Source organism: Carcharodon carcharias, chromosome 12 (genome assembly GCF_017639515.1).
Source record: "Carcharodon carcharias isolate sCarCar2 chromosome 12, sCarCar2.pri, whole genome shotgun sequence".
Classification (NCBI taxonomy): domain Eukaryota; kingdom Metazoa; phylum Chordata; class Chondrichthyes; order Lamniformes; family Lamnidae; genus Carcharodon; species Carcharodon carcharias.
In genome coordinates, this window is record NC_054478.1 from 25,809,575 (window position 1) to 25,825,538 (window position 15,964).

Below are 15,964 nucleotides of genomic sequence, written 5' to 3' on the forward strand. Positions count from 1 at the left end.
TGGTCCAGGGAGAGGTAGGAGGAAGTGTCTGCGAGTTGACGCTCAGCCTCCGCGAGGTAGAGGTCAGTGCGCCAGACAACAACAGCACCACCCTTGTCAGCGGGTTTGATGACAATGTCAGGGTTGGACCTGAGAGAATGGAGTGCAGTAAGTTCAGAGAGAGACAGGTTAGAATGGGTGAGAGGAGCAGAGAAATTGAGAGGACTAATGTCGCGCCGACAGTTCTCAATGAAAAGATCGAGAGAAGGTAAGAATCCAGAGGGAGGGGTCCAGGTGGAGGGAGAATATTGGAGATGGGTAAAAGGATCCATTGAACTGGGAGAGGACTCCTGCCCAAAGAAGTGAGCCCGGAGACGAAGACGGCGGAAGAAGAGTTCAGTATCATGCCGAGCCCGAAATTCATTGAGGTGAGGGCGTAAGGGTATGAAACTAAGTCCTTTGCTAAGCACTGAACGTTCAGCATCGGAGAGGGGAAGGTCAGGGGGTATAGTGAATACACGGCTGGGGTTGGGACTGGAAGAAAGGGTGGGGACGGAGGGACAGGCAGGGGTGGAGGGTCCTAGATGGGTGTTGGTGTCGATGAGTTGTTGGAGCTTGCGTTCCTTAGCACTTGAGAGAAAGAGAAATAGTTTCTTGTTGAGGCGTCGGATGAGCTGAAGGATAAAATGAAACTGGGGGCACGCGCAGCTTTGAAAAAGGGTACGGCGGTGCTGCTGGAGGGAGAGGTCGAGTGTGTTCATATGGCGGCGCATGGCACTGAGAGTGGATTTCAGAATGTGACGGGAACAGCAGTCCGAGAAATGTTTTATGTCCCGGAGATACCTGTAATCCTGGGTGGGTTCGAAACATGAGGGGTGGAATTTGAGTTGAAATCCACGTGGGGTAAGTCGGAGACGGAGACAGTCACTGAGAAAGGAGATATGGCTGTGAAAGCGGGTTTTAGTAAACACCATGTCAAACACTAGGAGGGAAATGGAAAGCCATGAAGGTGAACAAGGCAACAGAGAGATACGGAAATCTTGTCGCAGAGAGGAACAGAACGTCTTCAAGGAGGTAGGCATTTCTTGAAGAGCAGTGGCAGTCAATTAAACACAGAGATAAAAACAAAAAAACTGCGGATGCTGGAAATCCAAAACAAAAACAGAATTACCTGGAAAAACTCAGCAGGTCTGGCAGCATCGGCGGAGAAGAAAAGAGTTGACGTTTCGAGTCCTCATGACCCTTCGACAGAACTTGAGTTCGAGTCCAGGAAAGAGCTGAAATATAAGCTGGTTTAAGGTGTGTGTGTGGGGGGCGGAGAGATAGAGAGACAGAGAGGTGGAGGGGGGGCTGTGGTTGTAGGGACAAACAAGCAGTGATAGAAGCAGATCATCAAAAGATGTCAACGACAATAGTACAATAGAACACATAGGTGTTAAAGTTAAAGTTGGTGATATTATCTAAACGAATATGCTAATTAAGAATGGATGGTAGGGCACTCAAGGTATAGCTCTAGTGGGGTTTTTTTTTATATAATGGAAATAGGTGGTAAAAGGAAAATCTTTATAATTTATTGGGAAAAAAAAAGGAAGGGGGAAACAGAAAGGGGGTGGGGACCCCTCATGTTTCGAACCCACCCAGGATTACAGGTATCTCCGGGACATAAAACGTTTCTCGGACAGCTGTTCCCGTCACATTCTGAGATCCACACTCAGTGCCATGAGCCGCCATATGAACACACTTGACCTCTCCCTCCAGCAGCACCGCCGTACCCTTTTTCAAAGCTGCGCGTGCCCCCAGTTTCATTTTATCCTTCGGCTCATCCGACGCCTCAACAAGAAACTAATTCTCTTTCTCTCAAGTGCTAAGGAACGCAAGCTCCAACAACTCATCGACACCAACACCCATCTAGGACCCTCCACCCCTGCCTGTCCCTCCGTCCCCACCCTTTCTTCCAGTCCCAACCCCAGCCGTGTATTCACTATACCCCCTGACCTTCCCCTCTCCGATGCTGAACGTTCAGTGCTCAGCAAAGGACTTAGTTTCATACCCTTACGCCCTCACCTCAATGAATTTCAGGCTCGGCATGATACTGAACTCTTCTTCCGCCGTCTTCGTCTCCGGGCTCACTTCTTTGGGCAGGAGTCCTCTCCCAGTTCAACGGATCCTTTTACCCATCTCCAGTATTCACCCTCCACCTGGACCCCTCCCTTTGGATTCTTACCTTCTCTCGATCTTTTCATTGAGAACTGTCGGCGCGACATTAGTCGTCTCAATTTCTCTGCTCCTCTCACCCATTCTAACCTGTCTCTCGCTGAACTTACTGCACTCCATTCTCTCAGGTCCAATCCTGACATTGTCATCAAACCCGCTGACAAGGGTGGTGCTGTTGTTGTCTGGCGCACTGACATCTACCTCGCGGAGGCTGAGCGTCAACTCGCAGACACTTCCTCCTACCTCTCCCTGGACCATGACCCCACCACTGAACATCAAGCCACTGTTTCCAGGACTGTCACTGACCTCATCTCCTCTGGGGATCTCCCTCCCACAGCTTCCAACCTGATAGTCGCCCAACCTCGGACGGCCCGCTTCTATCTCCTACCCAAAATCCACAAACAGAACTGCCCCGGTAGACCGATCGTCTCAGCTTGCTCCTGCCCCACAGAACTCATTTCTCGTTATCTTGACTCCCTTCTCTCTCCCCTTGTCCAGTCCCTTCCCACCTACATCCGTGATTCCTCTGACACCTTACGTCACATCAACAATTTCCAGTTCCCTGGCCCCTACCGCTTCCTCTTCACCATGGACGTCCAATCCCTCTACACCTCCATCCCCCACCAGGATGGTCTGAGGGCCCTTAGCTTCTTCCTCGAACAGAGGCCCGAACAATCCCCATCCACCACTACTTTCCTCCGTCTGGCTGAACTTGTTCTCACGCTGAACAATTTCTCCTTCAACTCCTCTCACTTCCTCCAAATAAAAGGTGTGGCTATGGGTACCCGCATGGGCCCCAGCTATGCCTGTCTCTTTATGGGGTATGTGGAACATTCCTTGTTGCAGTCCTACTCCGGCCCCCTTCCACAACTCTTTCTCCGGTACATCGATGATTACTTCGGTGCTGCTTCATGCTCTCGTCAGGATTTGGAAAAATTTATTAATTTTGCTTCCAATCTCCACCCCTCCATCATTTTCACGTGGTCCATCTCTGACACTTCCCTTCCCTTCCTTGACCTCTCTGTCTCAATCTCTGGTGATAGACTGTCCACCAATATCCATTACAAACCCACCGACTCCCACAGCTATCTCGACTACAGCTCCTCACACCCCGCTTCCTGTAAGGACTCCATCCCATGCTCTCAGTTCCTTCGCCTCCGTCGCATCTGTTCCGATGATGCTACATTCAAAAACAGTTCCTCTGACTTGTCCTCCTTCTTCCTTAACCGAGGTTTTCCACCCACGGTCGTTGACAGGGCCCTCAACCGTGTCCGGCCCATCTCCCGCGCATCCGCCCTCACTCCTTCTCCTCCCTCCCAGAAACATGATAGGGTCCCCCTTGTCCTCACTTATCACCCCACCAGCCTCCGCATTCAAAGGATCATCCTCTGCCATTTCCGCCAACTCCAGCATGATGCCACCACCGAACACATCTTCCCTTCACCCCCCTTATCGGCATTCCGTGGGGATCGCTCCCTCCGGGACACCCTGGTCCACTCCTCCATCACCCCCTACTCCTCAACCCCCTCCTATGGCACAACCCCATGCCCACGCAAAAGATGCAACACCTGCCCCTTCACTTCCTCTCTCCTCACCGTCCAAGGACCCAAACACTCCTTTCAAGTGAAGCAGCATTTCACTTGCATTTCCCCCAACTTAGTCTACTGCATTCGTTGCTCCCAATGTGGTCTCCTCTACATTGGAGAGACCAAACGTAAACTGGGCGACCGCTTTGCAGAACACCTGCGGTCTGTCCGCAAGAATGACCCAAACCTCCCTGTCGCTTGCCATTTTAACACTCCACCCTGCTCTCTTGCCCACATGTCTGTCCTTGGCTTGCTGCATTGTTCCAGTGAAGCCCAACGCAAACTGGAGGAACAACACCTCATCTTCCGACTAGGGACTTTACAGCCTTCCGGACTGAATATTGAATTCAACAGCTTTAGGTCGTGAGCTCCCTCCCCATCCCCACCCCCTTTCTGTTTCCCCCTTCCTTTTTTTTCCCAATAAATTATAAAGATTTTCCTTTTCCCACCTATTTCCATTATATAAAAAAAAACCCCAATAGAGCTATACCTTGAGTGCCCTACCAGCCATTCTTAATTAGCACATTCGTTTAGATAATATCACCAACTTTAACTTTAACACCTATGTGTTCTATTGTACTATTGTCGTTGACATCTTTTGATGATCTGCTTCTATCACTGCTTGTTTGTCCCTACAACCACACCCCCCCCCCTCCACCACTCTGTCTCTCTATCTCTCCGCCCCCCACACACACACCTTAAACCAACTTATACTTCAGCTCTTTCCTGGACTCGAACTCAAGTTCTGTCGAAGGGTCATGAGGACTCGAAACGTCAACTCTTTTCTTCTCCGCCGATGCTGCCAGACCTGCTGAGTTTTTCCAGGTAATTCTGTTTTTGTTTAACATTTTGAGTCTGTATGACCCTTCTTCAGGGCTAAAGAGAAGTAGAAATGTGATTAAATTTATACTGTTTAAGTGGGGTGGAGCAGGCGAAGCTGGATAGAAGGCCAGCAATAGGTGGGGGCTAAGGAGAGATTGACAAAGGTGTCATGGACAAAAAAGATAAAGAGAGTGTTACTGGTAGTGGTAAGGGTTAAAGAAGGCGCTGATAGTGGCATAAAGGTAAGAAAGCAGAAAGTGTTAATAGCAGAACAAGGGTAAGAACTCTGTGAAAGAACCACATGGAACAAGTAACAGATGGCCCTTTTGGGGGTGGGGTAAGGGGAGGGGGCGATGGTTGGGGAAAAAGGATAGAGAAAGGGATAAAGTGGGGGATAAAAAATGATAAAACAATGAATAAATTAATAAAAATGAAAACAGGTGGTTAAAAAATAAAAATACATTTTTAAAAAGGGGCCTAAAAAAGGGGGTGAGGACAGGGGAGAGAGTTCATGGTCCGAAGTTGTTGAACTCAATGTTAAGTTCGGAAGGCCGTAAAGTGCCTAAATGTAAGAAGAGGTGCTGTTCATCCAGTTCAACCAGTTTGGGTTTCACTGGGACATTGCAGCAGGCCAAGGACGGACATGCGGGCATGAGAGCAGGGTGGTGCATTGAAATGGCAAGTGACAGGGAGGTCTGGGTCATGCTTGTGGACAGAACGAAGGTGTCACCAAAGTGGTCACCCAGTCTGCATTTGGTCTCCCCAATTTAGAGGAGACCACATTGGGAGTAGTGAATGCAGTAGACCAAATTGAAGAAGTTGCAAGTGAAGCACTGCTTCACCTGAAAGGTGTTTTGGGCCCTTGGGCAGTGAGGAGGGGGAAGGTAAAGGGGCAGGTGCTGTACCTTCTGCGATTGAATGGGAAAGTGCCGTGGGAAAGGGATGAGGTGTTGGGAGTGATGGAGGAGTGGGCCAGAGTGTCCCGGACGGAATGGTCCCTACGGAATGCTGACAGGGGGTGTGAGGGAAAGATGTGGATGCTGCTGGCATCATGCTGAAGTTGGCAGAAATGGCGGAGGGTGATCCTTTGAATGCGGAGTCTGGTGGGGTGATCATGGTTCTGGGAGGCAGGGGAAGGTGTGAGGGAAGAGGCATGGGAGATTGGTCAGCCACGTTTGTGGGGCCTGTCAACCATTTGGGTGGGAAACCTTGGTTAAGGAAGAAGGAAGACATGTCAGACATGCTGTTTTGGAAAGTGGCATCATTGGAACAGATACGATGGAAGTGAAGGAACTGAGAGAATGGGATGAAGTCTTTACAGGAAGCAGGGTGTGAGAAACTGTAGCCAAGGTAGCTGTGGGGGTCAGTGAGCTTGTAATGAATATTGGTGGACAGTCTATCACCAGAAATGGCGACAAGGAGAGAGGTCAAGGTACGGAAGGGAAGTGTCAGAGATGGGCCATGTGAAGGTGATAGTGCGTGGAAATTGAAAGCAAAATTGATAAATTTTTCCAGGTCCCAAAAAGTGCTTGAAGCGGCACCGAAACCATCATCGATGTACGGTAGAAAGAGTTATAGGAAGGGGCCTGAGTGGGACTGGAGCAAGGAATGTTCCACATATCCCATTAAGAGACTGTCATAACTGGGGCCCATGCGGGTACCCATAGCCACATCTTTTATTTGGAAGAAGTGCGACAAGTTTAAGGAGAAATTGGCGACTGTTCTTTTTTATGAAGAACCCCCTGATGTGAGGAAGGTTCTGACTCTGCAAAGTTTGGTCATATAAGATTTATTTTGTCTCTATTTTTAAATCGCTTTGTTTGTTGAGTAGTCACTTGCTATGTTTCTAGACCAGCCCCCGCCGGAGAAGCAGGCCCCGCCACCATTTTAAGTGGACGGGCCAATAAAGGCCCGCCCAGCGTGATGTCTGGCGGGAAGTGCTATGTGCTTCCTGTGCGGGGTGGGGGGCGGTGGGGGGGGTGGTGGGGGGGGTGGGGGATTCCCCAAAAGCGAGAGTGCGCTCTTTCGTGCTTGCGCATGAAACAGCGCACATCTCCCTGAGGCTAAGTGCTGCCTCACGGAGATCACTTACAGTTGTGAAAACATTAAAAATAGAAAAAATATCCTTAACATATCCCCCTGATGGGACATGTTCATAAATTTCACTAAAACTTTATTAAACTTTTTAAATCCCTACATGAAACCTCATCCCGCCGGTGGATGAGGTTTCATGTTTTATCTAGTTGCCGCCGGGGTTCCTGGCCTTCCCGCCAACCTTAAGGGTGGGTGGGCGGGTCTTTTAATTGTTTAAATGATCCTGTCAATGGCCTCAATTGGCCATTGACAGGTTATCGGGCCCTCAGCTGATTTCGCTGTCTGCCTGCCTTCCTGAAGATTTAAATGGGGCGGTATGACCTCGGGGGTTCCCCCCAACATCATCCCACATCATCTTGCGCGTCGGTGAGTGGGCCCCGCCCCCTGCTCGCCGACAGCAAAATTCAGCTCTATGTGTTAGTGTGGCACAAGAGGGATGGGTTGCGCAGAGAATCATGAAGGTAGGCGGGGAGGGAAGGGGTAGGGAGACTGTGTTGTGATCAGTCATGGGGGAATGGGAGACAGTCATAGGCCCTGGTCTGGAGTGATAGACTAAAGGCAGTTCTGGGGCCTTGGGGACCATGATACAGGGCTATGCCCGTGTCACATTGATAGCCACAAGATTCCAGGGGGAGTAAGGTGCAGGTAATGGGACACAACCTCATTTCTCCTGAACTTTAATGCCTTGCCATTGCACTGAAAGGCCTTTACAACCACTAACATCAAGAGCAAGTTCAGCATTCGCACTTGCACCTTCAGCCCTCATGATTCACCAGGCCCTAATCTTTGGAAAGTTCAGTAACGGAACCCTGTATCTGTGCGATCTGGGAAGTGAATGCCGGTACAACAGTGCAAATGCTGTGTCAAAGGACATGACTGAATACAACACTGTATGTCATTCACTGAGAATACCAGTCAGGGAGGCAGTGGCATAGTGGCATTGTCTCTGGACTGTTAATGGAGAGATCCAGGATAATGTCCTGGCGACTGGGGTTCAAATCCCAGATGGTAAAATTTGAGTTCAAAAAATATCTGGAATTAAAAGTCTAATGATGACCATTGTGAATTTGTGCTTAAAAAATAGAAACTCTCTGGTTCACTAAAGGGAAAGCAGTCTACTCTGATTCTTAAAAGTGCCCTCTGAGCAAGGGCAATAAATGCTGGCCTATCCATTGATGTCCACATTGAATTCAATAGAGGGCTCATTTGCACTGGCTTGCTGAGAGAGAGCATTAAAGACTAGGAGTAGGCAATTCAGCTCCTTGAGCCTGTCCTGCCGTTCAATATGATCATGGCTGATCTCATTTTGGCCTTCAAGCTCTAGGCTGAATGCGCCCTCCCGGCAGGAGTGACCCTCTGTCCTTACCTACCATCTCCTTGAATTTGGAGAGCTCCTCTATGTCTGGGATCGCTCCCTTTTATTGTAGGCAAGCTTGGCCTCCATGAAGACAAACAGATGGAAGCCGATGGAGGAGAGGTTGCTGTTGTGCCGAGCCGTCCCCAGTAAAGGCTGAGGATGGAGTTAGTGCAGCATGATAGTTGAGGGGCTGGTGATGGTAAAGTGCCTGTGAGACAATCAGTGCTGATGAGTCCCCTGCTAATATTGTGTGAGACCCCTGAGCAGTGTAACCCTTAAGGCCATGATGAGAGTGTGAGATTGGAGTGAGCTGAAGATTGATTTACTCTGGCAGAGCGGTTGAGATTGCTCACGCTCTTCCTACACTGGGTAGTGTTTATCGGTGTGTGCCTCCTTTGCAAATGCCGGTGAGGCTGGTGGTCCTCCCGGGGGTCACCCCCTGCGTAGTGGATATCCCGGCGCTGGCGGACTCCATGGATGAGGGCCTCAAGGGAATTATTGCTGAACCTTGGCGCAGCTTTTTTCTTGGGGGCAGCCACATGAAGAAGCTTCCTGTACACGGCTGGGCTGAGTGAGTGTGTAAATACGGTGGCTGGAACGTCGACTCCATTAGGTAATGATGGGGCAGAGGCATCAGTTCTCCCACCCCTCCATGTGATTCAGAGAGCCACTTGCTGGTGCGTAATTAATTAGCTTCCGAGTGTGAAATCAGGCACGACTTGCCATCACACCATCCAGCGGGAAACGTGCCTCGAAACACGCCCGCCACCACATTTAGTCTCAAAAATGGAAAATTCCCTCCCTTATCTCCAAACTTCCAGCTAAGTAAGTCCACCTGCTGTTTTACAATCTTACCTTTCTAGCTGTTACTCCCCTAAATCAACATGGTCCCAAGCTTTTTAAGTGTAATTGCCTTCAGCTGCTTTAGTTGCATTTATTCTGCAGTTAAAACTTAATCTTTGCAGAATTAAAATATGACCTCTAAAATATTATTATGAACCTTGAGTTAGGCATTTATGACACACTTCCTTATTCAACCATTCAATAAGTGATGGTTAATTTCCACAAGAGGAAAGAAAATTAATGAACGAGTTTGCTTTTTGCACTCTAGATTTTAAAAAGTACTTCTCAATTAACACTGATATATAAAGACATCACTTTGAAGGAATTTTTATTTGATCTGTCCAATAATCTGCTCTGGTCAAATGTTAATTTCCTGACACTAAGGGGAGAATTTTGAGCACTGAGTGGCGGTGGGCAGGGAGGGGGCAGGTGCGTAGTTTCACGCTGGGTCCATCCCACTGCGCCCCCCACCCCAGTCAATTTCGTTTAGATAGGAAGGGGTGTGGTAGAACCTATCCACAAGTAGTGGCTAGCTGATTCAGCTAGTGAAGGCCTAATAAGGCCCATTGTTGGAGGCCAAGATAAATTTTCCGATCAACCTCCAGGTACCTGGAGATGTCAGGGAACAGTGTAGCTGCCTAAAGGTGGGGGACTCAGGGCTCTGGGCAGACCTAGAGGCTCTCCCTGCCTGACTGGCTGCAGATGCAGCTGCATGCAGCCCCTCTGGAGGGCTTCCCTACACCACCTCACCCATTGCAACAATGGTGACCTTGTCGGTGAGGCCATTTATAAGTTCAAATTTTAAAGTGTTGATGTCCATCTTGGGGTGTACTCTCGCTCTCTCTCTCACTTAACTGAAAAGGAAGCCTGCTGCTGCTTCTAGGTTTGGGAGCAACCTATTGGCCCTCCAGCTTCAAGAGACCACCTGTTGTCCTATTGGACAGTGAGTCTGCCACTGGTCACTAATTGAGGAAATTGAGGAAACTAATTCAGGAAACATAGGGCAGAATCTTGTGGAGGCAGCAGGGTTCTCAGACATCAGCTGGAGAACCAGGAGTCAATAATTTCTTCATGAAGTCCCACAGCTCCCTCTCTGTAGTTCTGGCTTTTCCAGGGAGTCCCATTGAAATGGCCACTTCCAGACAGGAAGCTGTAATTTAACCCTGCGTCACCTCTTTTTGGAAGATCTGCTGCATCTTGCATCATTCAAAAGGCCAGCAATGGATCTTCCCCCAGGACCAAGGGCACTGAGGGCAGGAGTCCTGCCCGCCGAGAGCAGCTGGCCAATCATAGGCAGGCAACTCTTCTGTACTCGGCAGCATCAATGGACAGGTGGAGGCTACTGTCAGTACTACACCCACCCAAGGCCTCAGACTGAGAAGGGACCCAGATAAGTGTGAATGATGGCGGGATAGAGGTGGGGGTAGTGGCGGTGGGGGGGTGGGGGGGGGGGACATGAGGGAGTTGGCATCAAGGGCAGAGGGGTGGCTTGGGCCTCCCCTTCCTGATTCTGGGTCCCTCATCAGGCACTGAGTGCCTTTGAACGAGAGAACCCCACCACCCACCACCACCACCACCCCTGGCCCTGGGAGCCGAAAGCCACTACACCAGACTTTGCTTTTCCTGCTCCCTGCATGGTAAGACCTCTGTCCAGTGTTGGGTTAATACCAACGGCAGGGGGAAGAAGTCCTTTCAGTGGGCATTAATCAGTGACTGTCCATGGGTCTTCCCACCATGGATTTAATTGGAGTGAAGGTGGGAGGATGGTGGGACCTCCACTTGCCACCCTCCTGCATGATTAAATGCCCACCTGCCACCAAACACGCTGGGGGAGGGCACAAGAGTCCACTCTCATTGAAGGTTTCTAAGTTCCATTTGAGCCTGACTTTGGGGTTCAGAAGCCTACAAGGAAAATCATTCCCTATTGTGCTCGAGATTAAAGAACTGAACTTCCAACACACCTGGAATAAACTAAGTTTATTCCTACTTGTTAAATAAGTAGGTAAGAAAAAGGCATTAACTGAGGATGATCGCTAGATGAAAGAAGAGGAGAGATGGAAGACCTTTTTCACACAATACAGGTCATTAAACCATGGAAAGCTTTACCATAAGCTGCTATTAATGCATAGGAACATAGAACTTAGGAGCAGGAGTTGGTCATTCAGCCCTTCAAGCCTGCTCCAACATTTAATGAGATCAAGGCTGATCTGGTTGTGTTTCAACTCAACTTTGCCATCTGCCCCTCATAATCCCTGATCCCTTCTCTGTCAAAAACCTATCTAACTCTGCTTGGAATAAATTCAATGTCCCAGCCTCCACTGCTTTCTGGCGAAGAGAATTCCATATATGAACGACCCTTTGAGAGAAAAAGATTCTCCTAATCTCCATCTTAAGCAGTAGACCTCTTATTCTTAAACTGTATCCCCTTATTCTAGTATCTCCCACAAGTGGAAAACTCCTCCCGCTATCTACCCTATCAAATCCCCTCAGGATTTGATATGTTTCAATAAGATCCCCTCTCATTCTCCTAAACACCAATGGGCAAAGGCCCATCCTGCTCAACCTGTGGTATATATAAATGATTTAGACTTGAATGTAAGAGGGTTGGTCAGTAAGTTCTTGGATGACATGAAAATTGGTGGGGTGGTAAATAGTGAGGAGGATAGCATTAGATTACAGGAGGATATAGATGGGCTGGTCAGATGGACTGATCAGTGGCAAATGGAATTTAATCCAGATAAGTGTGAGGTGATGCACTTGGGCAGGACAAACAAGGCACGGGAATACACAATGAATGGTAGGACTCAGGGAAGTACCGAGGCTCAGAGGGACCTTGGTATGCATGTCCTTAAGGTAGCGGACAGGTAGATAAGGTGGTTAAGAAGGCATATGGGATTCTTGCCTTTATTAGCCGAGGCATAGAATATAAGAGCAGGGAGGTTATGCTGGAACTGTATAAAACGCTGGTTAGGCCACAGCTAGAGTATTGCATGCAGTCCTGGAATCCACATTATAACAAGGATGTGATTGTACTAGAGAGAGTGCAGAGGAGATTTACCAGGATGTTGCCTGGACTGGAGAGTTTTAGTTATGAGGAGAGATTGGATAGACTGGGGTTATTTTCCCTGGAGCAGAGGAGATTGAGGGGGGACATGATTGAGGTGTATAAAATTATGAGGGGCATAAATAGGGTAGACAGGAAGGAACTTTTCCCCTTGGTGGAGAGATCAATAACCAGGGGGCACAGATTTAAGGTAAGGAGCAGGAAGTTTAGAGGGAATGTGAGGAAGAATTTTTTCACCCAGAGGGTGGTGGGAACTCAATGCCTGAAAGGGTGGTAGAGGCAGAAACCGTCATAACAATTAAGAAGTATTTAGGTGTGCACTTGCGATGCCATGGCATACAAGGCTATGGGCCTAGTGCTGGAAAATGGGATTAGAGTAGTTAGGTACTTGTTTGACTGGCGCAAACTCAATGGGCCAAAGGGCCTTTTTCTGTGCAGTAGACCTCCATGACTCTATGGCTCTTTTTTCATAATATAAGGCCCTCATCCCAGAAATGATCGAGAGAGCTTTCTCTGGACTGCCTCTAACACAATGATATCATTTTTCAAATAAAGAAACCAAAACTGTGCACAGCCCTCCAGGCGTAATCTCACCAAGGCCCTTAACAGCGATAGTAAAGCTTCCCTAATTTTATATTCCATTCCCTTTGCAAGAAGTGCCAACATTCCATTTGCTAATGCAAAAACAATATTGTCATTGAAGATAGAACTAGTTAGGTATTTGAAAAAGACGGATAAAAAAATGATATAAAATAGAACTGAGATATAGAATTTGAGTAAAAAGTTACAGTTAAGTGTGTAGCACTGCCACGGGTTATTTTGCACTTGTATTTGTATGACTCTGGGTGTTGTCAGGGAAGATTGTGGTGTTGATATTCACAAAGGACGAGATAAAATAGACTAAGGGCCAAACCTCTCTTGTGAAAATTAAACTAAGATAAAATAAAGGTCAAATGTATGTTAAGTGAAAGAAGTAAGAGATAATAAATTAATCAGAACAATGTCTGGAGAATTACAAGGAGAGATGACACAAGCTAGGGTTGCATTCTCTGAATTCTTGAAAGGGTGATTTGATTGAAATTTGTAAAGTATTAAGGGGGAAAAAAAAGAGACATTTCTAGGCTTTTCACCTTCCACTCCTGCAAAGTGTCCTGATGAGTGCAAGACAAAAAGCTTAGATATGTCTCCTTTTTCAGCAATAATCAAGCTCTGTACTACCAAACAACTATTTGTATACCTAGGAACAGATATCCTAAATAGATCAAAACTATTTCTGCTGATTGGGAGTCTAGAACTAAGGGACACAGTCTGGAAATTAGATTGATGTTTCAGGAGTAAAATTAGAACACATTTCCATGCTTAAAGGGTGTTTTTCATTTAAAAATGTATCTTCACGTGTACTTTTTTTCTCTTTGGGAAACAGTGGGGATGTGGTAGAAGGATTCCTGCATCATGAATGCTCCTTCCGTGGCCAATTTGTCCTGGTATGGGACTTAAACCAGGAACTTCTGGCCCAGAGATTAGAACACTATCAATGCACCACAAGACCTCCCTTTAAAGAGAGGTAAAAGTTTGGAACTCTCTTTCGCAAGTGTCATTGATGCTAGATCGTTGTTAATTTTAAATCTGGGATTGATAGATTTTTGTTAACCAATATAAGGGATATGGACAAAAGTGGGTGTATGGAGTCGAGTCACAAATTAACTATGATCTTATTGAATGGCAGAACACATTTGAGGGACTAAATAGCGACCTCTTGTTCCTATGTCCCTAAAATAAAATTTTGAAAAAAACATCAGGTGAGATTGCACAAAGAGAATAGAGAGAACAAGGTCATGGATAAGAGAAAAGAAGAAAATAACCCCCCTTTATGATTTTAAACGTATAACTTTCCAATATTCTACAAAAGGTTTAGAAATTCTTTGTTCAATTCTCCTGCCTCGTTGAGGTTAACTTGCTGGTTAGCTGTGGCAGAAACCTCATTAAAACCAGATGAGCGGGAGTAGCTCCAATCAATAAGGATGTCCTCCTGAGTAACAATATCATGGGTAAAGAGAAGGGGGAGTGGGATTAATTGGACAGCTCTTTTGAAGACACAGTGGGCAGAGTGACATTCTTGCATGCTGAGATTGTATGATTCTAATGTCAGGGCCAGTTTCAGTGTCACAAGGAGTAAACCGAGAATACAATTTCCCAGAGCACTGGCACTTTATACGTTAAGGAATAAACTCTCAAACATCAGCTCCGGGGGATATAATGGCAACTGGTGACATAGTTTGAAATATTTAAAGGGTACTGGACTGATTCGTGTTACATCAAGGTCTATGTGGACATGGATCATTTCTAACAAATAAAAATTGGAAAATATAGGGACATGAATGAGGGAACAGGTTTGAAGGTCTGACTGACCTTTTGCAGTTCCAACAAGCTAATGATCTTTGAAGCGTAAACTCCAAAAAGTAATTTCAATAACAGCACCAACTTACATTTATATAGTACCTTTACCTAATAGAACTTCCCGAGGCATTTCACACGAGCATTACAAAAGACAATATGACACCGGGCCACATAAGGAGATATTGGGTTAGATGAGTAAAGAGTTAGTTAGTCAGAGAGGTAAGTCTTTAGAAAGGGCTTAAAGGAGGAAAGTGAGATAGAGAAGCAGAGTTTATGGGGGGTAGAATGTGATAGACCAGCCAGGAGTGCTTGGCCACATTGTGGTAGAGTCAAAAATTATAGGGGATAGATATAAAACACACACTCATAAATCAAACAGGGAATTCAGGGAAAACTTCTTTACCTAGGGGCTGCTTAGAACACGAAACTCATGACCACAGCAGGTTGTTGAAGTGAATAACATAGATGCATTTAAGGAGAAACTTCATAAACACATGGGGAAGGTAGGAATAGAATGAGATAGTGATCAAACTGGATGCAGAAGAGTGGGAGAAGAGTCTGGAGCTTGAAGGCCAGCAGAGGCACTTGGATTGAATTGCCTGTTTCTGTCCAGTGGACTCAAATTGAACTCAATCTTAGCCCCCAAAATAGCTGGATAGGGGTTGAAATATCAACTTTAAAAGTCTCAGATCTGATTTAACCTGGCTTAATGGAAATGGGACAGTGGGATGAGCAGCTAACCAACCACTAGGAGGTGAGTTGGTCAATTAAACCTTTTAGCGACGCTGGCAGCCACTGATTAAAGTCGCTTTTTGGGTTTATCTCTGGCTGCGTGTCTCCCAGGCCTTGGGAAACCCGGCAGCTAATGGGAGGTGTGGGAAGCTTTGGGTAGGAGGCTCGCACTTTCCTCCACCCCCTCAAGCTTCCCCTACCGTACAATTCCTCCCTCTCCAGTCAGGAACTGGAACGGCACCCACCGCCCACCCCAACTGCCACCCAAAGATCAGACCCCCCATGCTTAACTGCAGCTGTGGCCTTCTCCAGAGGGCTGCTTGCCTGGCTGAATGATGAAGCTGTCAATCAGGCCGACTTCCAGGCAGTGAACCATAAGACCATAAGACGTAGGAGCAGAAGTAGGCCATTCAGCCTATTGAGCATGTCCCACCATTCAATGAGATCAGGGCTGATCTCATAATCCTCAACTCCACTTTCCTGCCTTTTCTCCATAGCCCTTGATTCCCTTACTGCTTAAAGATCTCTCTATCTCGGCCTTGAATACACTTAATGACTCAGCCTCTACAGCCCTCCGTGGTAAAGAATTCCATAGATTCCCTACTCTCTGAGAGAAGAAATTCCTCCTCATCTCTGTCTTAAATAGGCGGTCCTTCACTCTGAGATTATGCCCTCTGGTCCTAGACTCACCCACAAGGGGAAACAATCTCTCAGCATCTACCCTGTCAAGACCCCTAAGAATCTTATATGTTTCAAAAAGGTTGTCTCTCATTCTCCTAAACTCCAATGAGTACAGGCCCAACCTACTCAACCTCTCCTCATAAGAAAATCCCTCCATATCTGGGAACAACCTAGTGAAAATTCTCTGGACTGCCT